Below are 14,413 nucleotides of genomic sequence, written 5' to 3'. Positions count from 1 at the left end.
TGACAATGATAAATATTTTCACTTATCTGTTTGTTTATTCTTAGTTTAAAAACAGACATGAAATGTGATTCAATTAAAGGTATTCATATTAACATTTTGTGGGGTTTTTGCTTCTATAATTTTTGCTCTTACTTTCATTGGCCTAAGAGACTGAGTGATTTTGTGCTTGTGTTTCTTTCTTTCTCTCTTCATTTCTAGCATTTAAACATGTTACCTAAGATCTTTGATCATCTTTTATAAATTGTAGCTTTCTTACATTTTTCAGAGACAGTGCAATATGAACAACTTTATCAAGATATTTCCTAGCCTTTTCCATACTCATGAATTGAACACTTTCCTTCAGCCCATTATATTAAATAGAATCTTATTATTTTTGCATTGATCTTTAGTATCTTTCTACTGGTGAGACCTATAAACTAATACCTAATGATAAATTTTAGTAGCTAATGGCTGTTAATATGACAGGTTTAAAAATGACTCTTGCTGTTCATCAATTTTTCTTTGCTTATGGGAGTTTTGGAACTGCTAGTTTCTATTTTTGATATATTCTTTTTCATAATATTCTCGAAACAGTTGTACCCATTTATCTTTAGGTTTATACATAAACACATGTCTTAGAAAAAGCATTTTTGTCAGTAAATTAATTTTAAAAGGTTTGATCTAATTTATTCATTTTATATCACTTTTAATTAACTGGGTCCAAGATTGTTCCTTGAATTCAAAGACTAGAAAGTATGAATGCTGTGATAGATTGTAGTATTGTTTCCATTTCTTCACTTTCTTCCTATTATAGGTATACACATACATGCTTTTTACTATGTATTATTATAGTACCTCACATAGTCTGTTAGGTAGAATTCCTTGTCCACTTAATTTTGGACCTGGCCATGTGACTTGCTTTGGCCAATGAAATGTAGAAGTAAGCTGAAACTTTAAATGTGTTTCCATTTGTTGCCATTTGGTTTAGTTTCTTGTGCTTTGCTGCCTGCCCCAGGTACTTCTTGCCTCAAAATAATGAGAAAAAAAACAAAAAAAAAAAGAACAGACCTGAACTTTACCTGCAGTTGGAGTCCAGTCAAACACAGGACAATTTAAGTGAGACCAGCCAAGGTCACCCAAACTCAGTTGGCACATAGGGCCATAAATGAAAAGACACAAATGCTTATGGCTGTAAGCCACAGAGAATTTAGAGGGTTTTTTTTTTGTTTGTTTGTTTTTGTTTTTTTTTTCTGCAGTATTAGTGCTGCAATGGGTGATGAGTCTGATCATTTAAAAAATTAGATATCTGGGGCACCTGGATGGCTCAGTCAGTTAAACATCTGCCTCTTGATTTCAGCTCAGGTCATGATCTCCCAGTATCCTGGTCATGGGTGCGAGCCCCACATTGGACTCTGCACTGGCGGTGTGGAACCTGCTTGGGATCTCTCTCTCCCTCTCTCTCTGGCCCTCCCCTGCTTGTGCTCATTCTCCCTCTCTCTTTCTCTCTCAAAATAAATAAATAAACTTTAAAAAAATTTTAAAAAGCTAGATATCTTTACTTACATTCTAGTTCCCCCCACACACAGTTGAAACACTAAGATCTTCATTCATTAAATTGACTCTTGTATGAGATTCCAGTTGTGGTTCTGTGAGTTACTAGCTCTATGCCACTGAAAAAATTGTCTTGATCTCAGTGAGCCTAAGTTTTTTCTTTTGCAAAAGTTGGATAGTAATATCTTCTCTAAAAAAAATAATAATAATAATATCTTCTCTATAAGACTAAAGATATATGTGAAATAATTTAACACAGATATAGATATTAAATAGGCATTTAACAAAACTGTCATTTAATGTTCACATTGGACTTATTCTTAACTGAGCATAATTTTTGAATGTACTACTCACCACTTTATAAGTTCTTACCTGGGATTTTTGAAAATTAATGTTTGCATTAATTTTATACATATAACATTATACATATAACACTTTTAGGTTGAATAAATGCAGACTTTTGAAATAAATTTCACTAAATAAAAAGGCAGGCTTATTAGATCCTACAATTTTTATCATACCATCAGTAAATATTTATAAAATATTTATAAGGCCTTTGTCAAGGTAGCAGCTCAGACAAGGAAATGCCAAGATACTTATTTTTGTGAATGACACTTCAGTCAAGATGAGACCACATGACATTTCAGATCAACCCACAGCCTATGGAAAACAAAGCCTCAGGAGAGTCACAGTAGAGAGAAAAAAAAAAAAAGAGTCATGGATTCATTAAATGGAAGTTAAGTCTGAACCAAGATAACAAAATTATGCACAGATAAGAACCAGTGACTACAAATAAACCATGCGTGTGTGAGGTGGTTAGATACATGTTTCTGCCTAGAACGCCACCTATTTTCTGTGCTGTTGAGAAAAAGAGATTAAACTGAGTAAATATTAATCAGTAATGTCCAGAGTGACTGCTACACTTGATTCCAAAGGTGATAAGTCGTGTCCTGCATGTGTACCAGGTGACTCTTAAGTATCAGGCACTATTCCTATAAGGCTTGGTAAATTGGCGAATAAGACAGGATGGCTCTGCCGCCATGGAGTCCACAGTCTGGCATAAAGTTTGTGTTAAAAAAAATTTTTTTTTCAGCGTATTTCTTCAATCTACATAGCTCTTTCTCGCCTCTGATCAGAACCCTTGCACATGTTTGTGGCTGCTCTTACCTCTACCTGGAAGGCTCTTCTTTTGGCAGTCAACTAGATGCAATTACAAACTGCAATTGTTATAAAGCAATGGAAATGAGTATAGAAATAGAGCGGTAACATGTATGCAGAAACTGGAAGGATGACAAGGAACGAGGCATCTGAGAAGGGATGGAGCAGGACATCTCAGAGAAAAGGGAGCCTTGCCTCCCCTGGAAGTGAAAGGAAACCACTGTGGCTGGTGCATGAAGGGTAAAAGTGAGAGCCAGAGCCAGGTCATGCTGGCTTGTGGGTAAGTGCATGTTCCTGAAAAGGGTAAGGATGTTATTGGAGGAGAAGTGAGAAGCTAAGGACGTTGTTTGAAAGGAAAGGAAAGGGGTATGCATCATTCATTTCCACTTTAAAATCTTTGTTTAAGTGGAGAATAGTTTGGGTTTGGGGAAGAGAGAAAATGGGAGAAATCCAGATGACTGGTTAGTGGTGACCAGAAGTAGGTTGATGGTTACAGAAATAGAGGTGGGAATATTTGAGAGATATTTTGGACATAGAGACCCAGCACTTGATGATGGATTGGATGTTAGCAGTGACTTAGGGGGAAAACTTAAAGATGACTTCTAGGTTTCTACAAAGTTGAATAACAGTAGTCAAAGGAGATCACTTTGCAGGCCAGGCTGCTGGCTACAGACATGCTTAGATGACTGATCAGGAATAACATTGATTTAAAGAAGGGCTTTGATCATAAAAACTGAAGTACAGACAGAGCACAGTGGCAGGCGGGACTCAGAGAAGAGAGAGGCACAGACAGGCATAAGTCTAGACAGGTCATGTTCACAGGCTATTCTTAGTCTGGAGACCTGGTCCCACCACCATGTTTCAATACAACACTAGGCACCCAGCAAGGGTGGGAAGCAGCATCAAGGGAGCGAAAGACGTTGCAGAATCAAGCATGGATGAGAACAATTACCGGTTCCATGATCTTGTGTGAATTACTTGAATTACTTAACCTTTTAGAGCCTCCAATTCCTTATTTATAAAATAGGATGAAAATATTTACCTTGTATATTTGTTATGGAGATTAATTTGAGCAATGTTTACAAAATACCTTGCATATAGTAGATGCTTAAAAACGTAGTTCTCTTGGCCTCCCCACTGTGTAAATTAATTCATATCATTGAGAGAGCTCTCACTCATTCAGCTATGTGACTAATCAAATCCTGACACTAAAGGGCTTGGTTCTCGTCCAGCTTCCTTCAAGCTGTGGAGTGCGGAGTGGGGAGATAGGAAAAAGAAAGGAGGGAACTAAATATTATGGTATATTCTAAATCATATAGTGGAGTCTAAATCCCATTTCATTATATACCACATTACATGGTGTTAAATTCTTTAATTTTTATATCTTTGTAGCAACTTTGTGAGAACAGTATTCTTTGGTTTCTTTTGTAAATAAGGACTCTTGGGCAGAATTTGGGAGATCTGAGCGAGGTTACAGAGCTCCTGCCACAAGAGCCAGGATTGGAACGTGCTGAGTCTGAAAGCTTGCACATTTCTCACTCTACATTGTGCAGCCTCTGCAAAGATCGGCCTTAACACAAGTGAAGTTCCCAAAGGAGGAGACTTGTCATCTACACAATAGCTTTTTTTTTTTTTTTCCTTTTCCTGGGGTGGATAAGAGGGCTCTATTTGTGGGGAATAGTTTGGGAGGATTTACATCCTCTTTGAATTTGGAAGGGCTGAATCATTCATTCATGGAATTTAGTCATCCTTCTTTATTTTAGACAGGAGAGACTTCTGGGCCCCTGAAAAGTTGTTTGACACCCTAAGATCATTCAGCTGGTGACATTTTGGCATTTTAGCTATTTCAGTTCAATAGTCCTTCAGTGTTTCTCTGATGCCTCAGGCATTTCCTCCTTTGGCTTTTTTTTTTTTTTTAATTGAATCCATGATTCAATCCTACTAGCAGCAATAGTGATTTTTTTCTCAGTAATATGACCAGTAAGAGACACACACACATGCATGCATATCTCCCCTTGGATAGCTAATTGTCATCTCGATTTTGATATGATCAAAATAGAACTCTTAATTTCCCTGCCTCAAATCTGCCCACCTTCCCCTACGGTCTTCTCTTCTTAATAAATGGCAACTCTAGGACATGAACCTCAGCTATCTTCAACTTCTGCCTCTCTGTGGAAATTGACACCCAGAGGTCTGTCAGTCCTGTCTTTGAACTGTTGCAAAGTGGAGGCACTGAAATCTCTCAGAAACATCTTTTGCCTGGGCTACTCTGATAACCTCCTGAATACTTCTCTCTCTCCTTCCTCTGGATTTCTTTGTTCCCATTCTTTTCAGAGGAGCCAGACCCGTCCATTCACAAGGGAAGAGGCAAAGTCTGGATGGTGGTTGCCCACACCCTGCTTGATCCAAACTCTGATGACATCATCGCTGACTTTTCTCTCACACCCTCTTTGCTCTAGCACACCAACCACTTTAATACCTCCAACATGCTAACAAACTGCCACCTCAGGGCTTTTCTACTTGCTAATCTTTCTGCGTAGAATTCTCTTCTCCGAGATAGACAAATAGCTTCTTTCTACACCTTGACATTTCTGCTAAAATAATCACCTTGTCACAAAGTCTTTCTTGACCACTCACTATAAAATGGCAACCCTATCCCCGTACTTCAGCTCTCTTTCCTCCATAGCACTGATCACAGCTTAATACTGTATAAGTTTGTTTATTGTTTTCCTCACAACACCCTCCATCTTGCTTTGCATGTATGGTCCATGAGGACAGAGTTTTTTCTCAGATTTGCTTACTGTTGGAATCATGTTTGGCTTGAGCCAGGAATTCAGTTCATATTGGTTGAATGAATAAATTGATGTTAATATTTATGATAGAAATTGTCATTCTTGTAGATTGAGTCAAAGTTCTTAAGTATATTCATTTTAACTATTTTTTTTCTTTGATTGCTCTTCCACCCCTGACCCCTGGCTTTATTACAATTAACTGTGGCTTTGGTAAGAAATACTCTCAATTTTGGGGAATAGCAATTTCAACAGTAAAACATTAGTATTGAATGGATAATATGAACAAGTCATTTCTGGAAAAATATTGTGAAATAAAATACATCTCCTTAGAGCACATTTCCTTGATGTAGAATATTTCCTTATTCCCATGCAACACTAGATTCTGCTGCATGTATTTGCTTTAGAATTTCATGTTTATTATATTTGGGAGGCCAGAACTGAATAAAAATGAAAACCTTTTCTAATGCTATCAACAGATATGTTATCAAGAATTTTTAATCTATTTTTAGTAAGTTTAATGTGTAGTAGAACCGTTCTCTTTTTTTCTTCCTGATTTAATTCCCATTGACCATCATTTGTGCTGCAAAGATGAAGCTCTATACTTTAGCTTGTCTTTCAGACAAACTAAGACTGTTGTATTGAATTCCGAAGCATGTGCACTTGGAATTAGAAGTCCACTGTCAGTGGAGAGAACCTGTGGTAGCCGTCTCTCACCTCATCTTCTGTGATGTGATACAGCTAATCCCAGCCAAACTACTTGAAATGCTTGTTACTGCTGCAATCTCAATGAATTTAGAGTGGTAATCAATTAACAGTAAATAGGTTTCTTTGTCAATTTGGAAGCATCCCAATGAAGGTAAAGAGAAAGTGGAATAAGGTGATAAATAATTTATAGCTGGGGAGAATCCTTAATTCCTTCAGCCTACTCATAGGTTCTAAATTATTTTTTAGGGGTAACATGAGACCAATAACCAGAAACCTGGGACACAAATTAACTCTGTTTAAGAAAGAGATTTTTAAAGTGAGGGATGTGCCGGTTTTGCTGCTTACACCTGGATTTTATACAAATGATGCAATTGCAAAAGGGCCACTTGTCTGTGACCCTCCTGAGGTCTCTTTTTTGCCATTTCTCTTGTTATCTTGATTTTCCTCTTGATCTCTCCTCCAGGATTATTTTCAGACTTGCTTGCATCTCATTTTGTACCAGTAAAGCGCATGTGTTAGTGCACACACGCACGATTGCTGTTTTTATCCTCCTCTGGTAACTCTTTTTCTATGTCTCTCAGGGTCTCATCTTGGCTAGGCTTTCCTTTTATTTGTATCTTGACAGCTTGGAGGTGGTTATTAGGACATTTAGAGCTCTGAGGCTTGGATGCCCAGCATGGATGTAATTCCCCATTCGTTACCTGTCTTCCTTCCCCTGCTCTGCCTAGGTATGGGTAATAAAGGCCTGTCTTCCCAGGCTCAATTCCTAGGCCGAAGGGGAATGGGTAGTAATGTTTCAGCAGCTCCTTCCTCCCCAGTGACATCTGGGGATAGTGAATTCACAATGCAGTTTTCCCACCCTCATGATGCACTGATAAAGTCAGGCTGCTGATAAGGAGGTCTGGCTTCCTGGTGTTCTCCTTAATCTTCTGCCCCAGTGCCTAAGTCTAGAGGCTAGCCCTAACTGTTGACTATGGCTCTGGGTCACCCTTTGAGATCCTGGCAGCCCCTTAACAGGGTTTGCATCCCACTTTTGGTTATTTTTGTTTTACATTGTCCTATGTGGACTTCCCTTATCTGGAGCTCTTATATACATCATATTGAGAACTGCCCCCACCTTGAATTTCCTCACTCCACCTTTAGAGTTTGACCTCTATACCAAGTTGAAAAATGAGAACTCCCTGGTCCAACTGAACTTGGTGATTTTGTATTCTAGAAGAGGGACAGCTCTTTCGTTTTTTCTAGATCTACTCATTCTATGCTAGTTTTAGTGATCTGAGAGCTTTGGGGATTTGGGAGTGGGATTAGGTCTCCATGCTAGTGCATGTCCAATAAAAAAATCACCACCACCCCTAGAAACAGAAGTAGATTTATGTGAAGCTAAAGAATCTTAAATTTCCAGGTCTTTGTTTGCATGGGCCCCTTCCGATGCCCTGGCAGGGGCTTCAGCAATGTGTTCACAGAGACATATGATTTTGTAAATTTGCAAAAGTAAGATATTTTAACTGCAACCAATGATACCCATTGTGTCATTTCACTCCATCTTCCAATCTGTCGTATTTCTACTCATGTCGCAGTGGGCCAGGACGTATTTTTGATCTGGCTAAGTAGAATGTGAGTGAGATACATTTAGTTGCAGTTTACTGGCACAGATTTATGTGCATAGCAATTACTTCTATGAGTAAGCCATGGCTAGTAGGCAGCCTTGAAGGTGCAAAGCTCAGATATCCCTTCAAGAGAACCTGTTGCCATACTTCCTCCAGCCTCCGCACCTTCAGCATCACACCAAAACCGTGCTTTCCCAGGGCTGCCCTAGCCAATGAGTCTGCACGGTCTGAGTTCTAGAGCCGGCCCATTTCTGCCAATTGCAGAATAAGCTGTCTTTGCCCTGGAGCCTCGACTTTCTCAGAGCTGACCTGCAGCCAGTTCTCCTCCATTCTGTCTTTCTTTCTGCAGGTGTCAGGTCCTCCTCACATTCGAAGGGTTCTATCTTCTGTCCTTTCTCTTTTTTATCTTCTATGGGCATTCTCCCTCAAGAAATCTCTTGTACATTGAATTTCAACCTGGTGTCCACCTCAGAGGACACGAACTGACACCATTAAAGATTTCACAGGTGAGTTTGTGTCAACTCTTTCTTTAAACTGAAGTTTGGCTAATGGGTCTGATGCTAATGATCTTCACCCACATCATATTGCCTTTTTATATGCCTAGTGCTCCATCAACCAATCTTTGACTCCTTAACCCGAATTTCAGATTGCGGCCATCTAGTTTTAGTCACTTGCCAGCACCTTGCAATATTTTCCACCTCCCCTCCTGACTTCAGAGCATTTTTGCCAATGTTCTCATCCACTACCACCCTACCTACATACCACACGCTACCCTTACAGATTCTCTCATTACTAGGGCAAACTTTTGCTTATTATCTTTTCCCTGTCTGAGATACCTTTTGCCCCAACTAGACGTAGGCATATTTCTTATTAATTATTTTGCTGAGATGACATTGACAACAGAAACATAAAACTTGTAATATACCATATCAATGAGGGCATCTGTGATAAACTAGTAAATAAGCATCATTAATTCAAAAAAGCATGTAAGATTAATCATTGTTCCAGAAAACTTGGAATGTCCTGAAATATTATAGGCTATTTATGAAGGAAACTTGATATTTTCTCAAATTTGACAATTATAAAGTTAACTATTACCAAATGAGTCATGAAGCTTATAGAAACTTTTCCAAAATGCTATTATTATTATTATTATTATTATTATTTATTTATTTATTTTTACTGAACCATAGTAGAGAAAAGACTTATTATCTATTTTCTATTGAATTGTGTTGTCCCCAAATTTCATATGTTGAAGCCCTAACCATCAATATGACTGTATTTGGATATAGGGCCTATGGGAAGGCAAATAAAATAAAAATGAGGTCATAAGAATGGGTTGGTAGGATTTGCATCCTCATGAGAGGAGATATCACAGAGCTTGCTCTCTCTTTCTCTTGTTTCCTATCCTGCCTCTCAGCCATGTAAGGACACAGTGAGAAGGCAGCTAGCTGAAAGCCAGACAAAGGGCTCTCACCAGAAACCAAGCCCTGTCAGAACCTTGATTTTGGGCTTTATAGCCTCCAGAACTGTGAGAAAATTTCTGTTGTTTAAGCCACTCCATCTAAAGCATTCTGTTAAGGCAGCCCAAGTTGACTAAGGCACTATCTTTCCCTTCTTTCTACAGATCAGTGATTTTCAACTGGGTGTGATATTTTTCCTCACAGGGAATATTTGACAGTGTCTGGAGACATTTTTGATGGTCACAACTGGGGGGATGCTACTGGCATCTAGTGGGTAGAGGCCAGAGATGCTGCAAAAATACCTATAATTCATAGGGCAGGCTGTCTCCTCTTCCCCCCTCCCCCCAGCTTTTCCCACCAAAGAATTACCTGGTGCAAAATGGCAATAGTGCAAAGATTGCAAAGCCTGATAAACCATGCTATAGAAAATCTTATAAAATCATGTCTTATGAAGAGGTGATTAAAAAGGATATAGCCAATTATATGGAAAAAGGTATTATAGGAAGATGTTAAGTGGGTAATAAATATATTTTCTAGGTTTTGTTTGTGATGTTTTCATATTTTTAAAACTTATGATTTATACATTCTTCTTTTCCTGAGTAAAAATTTAGTTCTAAACCTGATTTGGTACTCTTTTTTATAAGACATTCCTCAAAATTTTATAATCTTCAGCTCCCCAAATCCTGAATTCACCCAGTTTAGAATTATGATTAAACACTTATATACAACACTAGTAAATTTTTATTTCATTATGACTCTGGACCTCAACATTATAATTTTATTTTTTTGAGTATAGTCTGACCATCTAAAAATGCTTAGTAAAGTTTAAGGTAAAAGAACATTTTTATAAGTGGAATAAATGCTGTTATTATTGTATATGTAGGCAAGAGATTTGGCCTTTTGCACTAAATCCTCTTTGCCCTTTGCAGAAGATTTTCCTAAGCTGTTAAATAATAGAGCATTCATGCAGTGTATCTTGGGGTCTCTTCTTTAGTGGGTATGTTCACATGGGAGTCATTCGTAACTCACCCACATCTTTCACCCCAGTCCTGAAAATTAATTAACACATCCTGCCAGTTTTGAAATTTCTCACATATTTCTCGTGATCTCAATATTTTATTTAGGGCCTCCTTCATGCTTCCATTGGACAGCTGAACGGTTTCCTTTGTGGATCACCCAATTCTACTTCGTAGTCTACACAGGTACCAAGATGGTCTATGACCAATCTTTCTATCAAGGTCATCTATCTATCTGAGCATTGTCGTTGTATGTTTAAAACCATTCAATGATTTTCCATTTGTATTTCTGTTTGTATCAGAACTTGTTCTTCAGAAGAAATCTCCAGCAGAAGCCCAATGAATGACATTGATCCAACTGCATCAGGTAAAGGGCCAGAGCCTCCCCTCCTTAAACCATCTTTTACCCCATATCCTTCTCTGTGGTCCCTGGGGTACCTTCATGGTACACATGTATGACTGGAATGACAGTAATAATTTATCATGCAAACAAGCATACTTCTGAGAGTGAATGGTAAGATGATTGCTAGTTATGCTGGGATAATAGGTGAAAAGTGAGGCTGTCCTGGGCATACTGGAATGTATGAACGCTTCCAGTGTTTATTAAAATATAATTTGCAGATCTCATCTGCAAATCAATCCAATCAACTTGGCTTGCAGATTTCTGGGCCACAGTCTGTATCCAGAGAATCATAATCTTGAGCACACGGGAAGTGCACAGGGTGGCTCTAGAAGGACAGTTGCCACTGGTCTATAGCAACCTCAAATTGATTTGCTAACCCTTTCTGGCTGTCCCAACCATGTCCTGTGTTCTCCAAACACCACTGATTGTAGAGATTGTCTTTGTGTACATTGCTTTTTCTTTCTGGACAGCTTTCGTTTTCTATTTCAGAGACTGTCAACCTCTCTGGGACCCATTTCTGTGCCCCTCAGGCAGAGTTGAGTGCATTCCTCTATCGTCCAACAGAACATAATGCATTTTATTGCTGACCTTATCTTAATGGATTATTGTTACACTATTTTATGGTTTTTTTTTTTTCATTAAATCGTGAGCTTCTCAAGGGTAGGGGCAATGTCTTACTAATTTCAGAACATATCCCAATAACTTGGCACATAATAATTGCGCAGTAAGTGGTTGATGAATAAATACATTTAACCTCCAGCTATCCAACAATTTATTTTTACTGAGTGATTATATTATTATGTTGTTTATAAAAGTATTTAAATGAATGTATGGACATTAAAGTTTTAAATCAAATATGTTTGAACGTCTTATCATAAGGCATTTTTAAATCGGAAAGGGTGTAGAAATCCCTTAGATTTCTACATTTTACAGATGAGAAACTGAGGCTCAGAGCAACACATCAAAAATAGAGCAAAGATGCATCTCTAGATCTGAGGTGACAACAAAAGGCTATGTTCCTTACACTTTTTAAATCCCTTCCCTAAGAGGTAATGCCTGGCACAAATACTGGGGCTACGTACTGAATAACATTATTATGTCATAATGTTATTGGTTGGATTCCTTAGGAAGAAGAGTCTGAGATGGAATTTAGCTGGCAGGATGTTTATTAAGGAGCACCTTCTAGATGAACACCTGTGCAATGGAAGGGAAAAAAAGCAGGACTGGGCAGAGAAAGAGGTTGAGCTTCAATACGGTCCTAATGGTGGCCTCTGTTGATCCCAAAAGAGCTCCAGAGCCAGAATAGCCCTTCATGTGGTCCTTAGCTGAGTTAGGATGGCCAGCACTTCATATCTCTGTGTTGAATGAGGGCCACTCTAGAAAAGGTGTGACCTTGGATGAGGCACTTCTCTGCATTTGCAGTAATTCCTCATAGGCTGAGAGTCAAGGGCTGTCTACTGGTGGCACTCCTAGCATCTGGGCATCAAGCTGTTCCTTGAAGGGAGAATCTAGGCAACAGAGCACAGTGTTTCCACAGTAAGCTTTCCTAAGGACAGATTTTTATATGGATACGGATGAGGATTCAGGTCTGAATCAGGTAAACTCAGTTAACAGAGGAGCTGGGGTTGTCAGTCGGGTCTCAGTTCACAATGCAGTTGTGTGTATAGTGATACATAGTAGCAAATTTATGAGAGACCTCAAATTCTGAAATTCATGCTGTGATCTTTTAGAGACTTTCTTTGTCTGGGGCGCCTGGGTGGCTGGGTTCGTTGGGTGTCCGACTTCGGCTCCAGTCATGATCTCAGGGTCCATGAGTTTGAGCCCCGCATCGGGCTCTGTGCTGACAGCTCAGAGCCTGGAGCCTGTTTCAGATTCTGTGTCTCCCTCTCTCTCTGACCCTCCCCCATTCATGCTCTGTCTCTCTCTGTCTCAAAAATAAATAAATGTTAAAAAAAAATAGAGATTTTCTTTGTTAATATGTTGGAATATATGTAGAATTTTAGTGAATTCCTTTTAGCATGTATTGCTGAAAGTTTTTTCTTTTCAATTATTATTTGATATCTTAACAAACTTCTTAATATAAAATAAGCTTTTCTTATATTACAAAAATGAATCTTGCAGTCATGGTGAAAATTTTGAAAATATGTTGAAATAGATTTCCTAAGATTTTACTTAAATTTCTTTTTAAAAAAATTTAATGTTTATTTATTTTTGAGACAGAGAGAGACAGAGCATGAATGGGGGAGGGTCAGAGAGAGAGGGAGACACAGAATCTGAAGCAGGCTGCAGGCTCTGAGCTGTCAGCACAGAGTCCGACATGGGGCTCAATCTCACAGCCCGCGAGATCGTGACCTGAGCTGAAGTTGGACACTTAACCGACAGAGCCACCCAGGCACCCCTTATTTAAAATTTTCAAATGCATATGTATATGTGAAGTTGGCCTGAATTCCTATTTTGCCTATTTTTATATTTAGATATTAAGATTATGCAAAAAATTATAAAATAAGCTGGAAAGCTAATCATGTATTTTTATTCTATACAGAAGGATTTATAAAGTATGATACTTTATTATTTTAATTTGGTACATTTTTGCCAAATAATTCGCTGATTAACTTTTAAATTCTTCCCATGATTTCTGAGTCTTCTGGGTCGACTTCACTAACTGCATTTCCTAGGAAAAAATGTATAGTATGTTGATATTTTTAGAGTGTTAGCATAGGCTGATATATAGTATTATTTTTAATCACCTCTGTACTGTACCATATACCCTTTCTCATTCTAAATTTCTGTATTCGGATTTTATTTTAAATTACTCTTTTTTGGAAAATAGTTATTTAGATTGATTTCTTTTATGTTCAAAGAACTGCTTCTTACATTAGTTCTACTTTTTAATTTTTATTTTAAATTGTTAATTTATACATTTAAAAACGAATTTGTTTCTTCTGATTTTCTTAACATTGCTTTGTTGTACCTCCTTTCTAATTTGTGTAATTCAAGATTCAGTTAGCCTTTTTCTCCTTTTTTTGTACACAGATGTTCATATTTATTCATAACAGCAAAAAAGAAATGGAAACAATCAAAATGTTCATCAATAGGCACATGGCTAAACAGATTCTGGTGCATCGACACCATGAAACAGCACCCAGAAGAAAAAAAAAGGAATGGACTATTGATACATGTAAAGACCTGGATAGATCTTGAGATAATTATGCCAAGTAAAAAAAGTCAACCTACTGTATGATTACATAACATTCTCAGAATAACTAAATTATAGAGATGGAAAACAGATTAGTGGTTGCCAAGGGGTGAGGGATGGTGGCAGAAAGGGGAATGGGCGTGACCACAAAGAGGTAGAAGGAGGGAGATCTTTGTAGTAATGGAATAATTCTGTATCTTGATTGTTGTAGCAGTTACACAAATCTACACATGTGATAATATAACAATATAACTACATATATTCATTGCCTCAATGTAATTTCCTGGTTTTGATCGTGTGCTATAACTAGGGACAGCATACCTTTGAGGGAAATGGAGTGAAAGATACATGGGACCTCTTTTTACTATCTTTGCCACTTCATGGAATCCATAACTCTTCTTTGTAAATAATAAAAGCATTTTCAATCAAGATGAATAGTTCTTTTCAGTAACGTTGACCACTTTCCAGGTGTTTGGTATGCAGTTTTATCCTTAGTGCTACTTTAAAACCTTGATGCAATTGTTATTCTAATGTTTTAACATA

At 37.9% G+C, this 14,413-nt stretch overlaps 1 long non-coding RNA gene across 1 annotated transcript; it reads left to right on the top strand.

Moving 5' to 3' along the window:
* Window positions 1–1,430: 1,430 nt before the first annotated feature.
* LOC122483288 lies at window positions 1,431–11,433 on the top strand. Its single transcript, XR_006297376.1, has 3 exons — window positions 1,431–10,457; window positions 10,574–10,638; window positions 11,164–11,433. It is a non-coding gene; the product is annotated as an uncharacterized LOC122483288 (long non-coding RNA).
* Window positions 11,434–14,413: the final 2,980 nt, after the last annotated feature.

The sequence above is a fragment of the Prionailurus bengalensis genome, chromosome A1, assembly GCF_016509475.1.
Source record: "Prionailurus bengalensis isolate Pbe53 chromosome A1, Fcat_Pben_1.1_paternal_pri, whole genome shotgun sequence".
NCBI lineage: Eukaryota > Metazoa > Chordata > Mammalia > Carnivora > Felidae > Prionailurus > Prionailurus bengalensis.
The sequence above is the reverse complement of the archived record's forward strand: the minus strand, read 5'-3'. Positions and strand labels throughout refer to the sequence as shown.